At 43.8% G+C, this 3,236-nt stretch overlaps 2 pseudogenes across 2 annotated transcripts; both read right to left on the bottom strand.

Annotated features, from left to right (window-relative positions):
• Positions 1-345: 345 nt before the first annotated feature.
• Positions 346-858, bottom strand: LOC307053018 (mitochondrial import inner membrane translocase subunit Tim17-A-like; annotated as a pseudogene). The gene has a single exon. The product of its transcript is annotated as a mitochondrial import inner membrane translocase subunit Tim17-A-like (transcript).
• A 1,268-nt stretch (positions 859-2,126) lies between these two features.
• Positions 2,127-2,540, bottom strand: LOC307053337 (phosphatidylinositol N-acetylglucosaminyltransferase subunit P-like; annotated as a pseudogene). Its single transcript has one exon. The product of its transcript is annotated as a phosphatidylinositol N-acetylglucosaminyltransferase subunit P-like (transcript).
• Positions 2,541-3,236: the final 696 nt, after the last annotated feature.

The raw sequence follows: 3,236 nt of genomic DNA on the forward strand, positions 1-3,236 counted from the left end.
TTGTGTACGGTGTTAGGGAGTGTTCTAATTTCATTCTTTTACATGTAGCTGTCCAGTTTTCCCAGCACCATTTACTGAAGAGGCTGTGTTTTCTCCATTGTATATTCTTGCCTCCTTATCAAAAATAAGGTGACCATATGTGCATGGGTTTATCTCTGGGCTTTCTATTCTGTTCCACCGATCTCCCACGTTCCCTTAAATAGAAAAAGGTGCTAAATGTCTCTTCATAGCGTATTTGGCCATAGTTGTCCTACCTACAGTTTTAAAAACAGACTGATCTTGATCTTCTGAAATCCTTCCTTGAACTGCAGCTCATTCTGTTAAGGAAGTCTTGGGAGAGAGGTCCTATTGGTATTGTTGATAGTCCCTAAAAGGTGAGGATGGTAACTGGGATGAAGGCAGCTGGGAGGGGTCTTCAGCAAATGGAGGACTGTTGGGAAACTGGGCAGAGGCAAATCTGGTCAACAAGATACCAGCTCCTTCGGTGAGAGCTAGCAGAATGCCACCTGTCGCGGCTGACCCAACCATGGCCACTGGTCCATTTCTTGCTGCCAGGATGGCTCCTGTTAAGGCACCACTCGTGATGCAGTTCCAGGGGTCTTCTTTCCCTCTGACTTGAACCATACTGCAGTCAGTCATGGAAAGCGGACCTCCCCAAACTGCAAAGCTACCTCCCAACTGCAGAGCCCTGGTTCTCATAGCTGTCAGATTCCCTCATAGTCTGTGGTTTACTCCCACCCGAGAATTGCGAAAACCTTTGCTTGAAAGATCCCACCACCTATGGCTCCCATTGTAAAGACCCCATCACAGTCGTCCACATTGCGCCAGGGGCAAGGCTTGTGCCGTGTACTCCTCCATCTTGACTTCACTGCCCCTGACTCTCTTTTTAATGATTATCGTAAGTTGCCAAAACATATGAATTTTCAACATTTCTGCCTGTGAAATTCTTATCAGATCTGAGTACATGCAACCTATTGAAAATTTGGTAGAAACCTGAAGATAGGTAGCGAGCAATGATGATGCCTGTTTTTCAAAAGGAAGCTGAGGGCTTCCCTGGTGGTGCAGTGGTTGAGAATCTGCCTGCTAATGCAGGGGACACAGGTTGGAGCCCTGGTCTGGGAGGATCCCACATGCCGCGGAGCAACTAGGTCCGTGAGCCACAGCTACTGAGCCTGCGCGTCTGGAGCCTGTGCCCCGCAAAAAGGGAGGCCGCGATAGTGAGAGAACTGTGCACCGCGATGAAGAGTGGCCCCCCACTTGCCACAACTAGAGAAAGCCCTCGCACAGAAACGAAGACCCAACAAAGCAAAAATAAATAAATAAATAAACTCCTACCCTGAACATCTTCTTTAAAAAAAAAAAAAAAAAAAAAGGAAGCTGAAACTTATTTTCTTTTTGAATCAAGAACTAACTTACCGGGCTTCCCTGGTGGTGCAGTGGTTGAGAGCCCGCCTGCTGATGCAGGGGACATGGGTTCGTGCCCCAGTCCGGGAAGATCCCACATGCCGCGGAGCGGCTGGGCCCGTGAGCCATGGCCGCTGAGCCCGCGCGTCCGGAGCCTGTGCTCCGCAACGGGAGAGGCCACTACAGTGAGAGGCCCGCGTACCACAAAAAAAAAAAAGAAAAAAGAACTAACTTATCAGTGTTTCACTGTACAAAATTCATAGTATATTGGAACATGCTTTTTGCCGCCTTAATGGTGTAACCCAAATTGTCTGCTCCTATTTAATTGTTCTACTTAAATTGTATTGAATGCCAATATCTAAGAAAACTGTCAGCATAAATGGTTCCAGAATTTCATTGGGTTACTGAGAAGTGGATCTTCTCTGCAAGTATGCTATGTTATGCTATAGAGTATTCTGTATATGTAGTTTTCATATATAGTATCTATATGTAGTTGTACTATGAAGTTATCTACATCTATATAGTAATGCAGTATTTCATTAATGTCTAATATTTGAGAACATTTACAATATTAATGGAACTTAATCTAAGAGACGTTCAACTTACTTTTTTATCTTTTTACATTTCAATACTGGATATTAATAAGAAAGATAGTCCAAATAATTATGATTAATATTATTATGTCAAAAATAATAAATGCTTGGTGTTAGTCTACATACAATTCAGTTTTTGGTGTAAAGTTCTTTGGCTGCAAGAAGGAATATTTAGTTTACTTCACTAATAGAAATATCTTCTAATGCTACATGGCCTCTTGGTATTTCTTCTGCTGTTGATTTTTAGCATCGTTATCTGTGATTACATGAATGGAGTTGAGTGGGGAGGTACTCATCATGTTTTTTCCAAATAAGACTATGTAACGGATTGCTATAGTAATAATGAGGTAGACAGGCAATGCAACTGCCTGATATTTTTGAGGCCAATAGGTTAAGCCTAAGGCGTTCAACCAAGATTCAGGAATAAAAGGCCACATGAGATATAGTGTGCACCAAAATTGGGAGCTTAACAACAAAGAAAGCCATAGATCGCTTTTTCTGGAAATGGCAGGGGTGACTTTTCCACCATTTTTTCTGTGGCTGTGGACAATCTTGGGCCCGTCTTGCTGGCAGCTCGGCCTCCTGAGTGCCGAGTGCCCTGCAGGAGGAGAAATTGAGGGAAAGGCCGGGGCGTCACCCGCTGGGGTGCAGGTGCACCGCCTTCGTACCGGGCCGGAGGGTGCAAGCTGTAGAGTGGGTTTATGTTCTTCTTTCTTTCCCGTCTCAAGTCCCATGGACCCCGCCTAGAAAGTTTGGAACTGTTTTCTGGTAAGTGGAAATTAGTATGGAGGAAGCTCACAGGGTTCAACAAATAGTTGACAGGAACTGTATTTTAAATAGCGTAAAGGCTTCTTTTCATTTTAGTATTTTGTGACTCTTCTTCACATCAGGCATTGCCTAAAAGCATGTTTAAAAAAAAGCGCCAGCTTCTGAGTTTCATATGTGCGGTGGCTTCGTGTCTAGTCAATCGTCACAAGGCATTTTATAAGTGCTTCATTGCATATGGTGCTGGACTAGGTGCTGATGACGGAGAACAGCACAGACTGTGTTCCATCCTCGAGTTATTTATAATAGAATGTGAGAGGAATAAAAAGAAGTCCGAAAGCACAGCATTAGAAGAAAAAGTAAGGTAGATAGCGTCTTGCTTCTATTTCAGTGAAGTGTCTTTGGGGAGGCTTGGTTAGTATAGGGTGAAGTGGTTAAAACTGTTGAAGGTACAGACCTTCTCAAATTATCCAC

This window comes from Hyperoodon ampullatus, assembly GCF_949752795.1.
Source record: "Hyperoodon ampullatus genome assembly, chromosome: 5".
NCBI lineage: Eukaryota > Metazoa > Chordata > Mammalia > Artiodactyla > Ziphiidae > Hyperoodon > Hyperoodon ampullatus.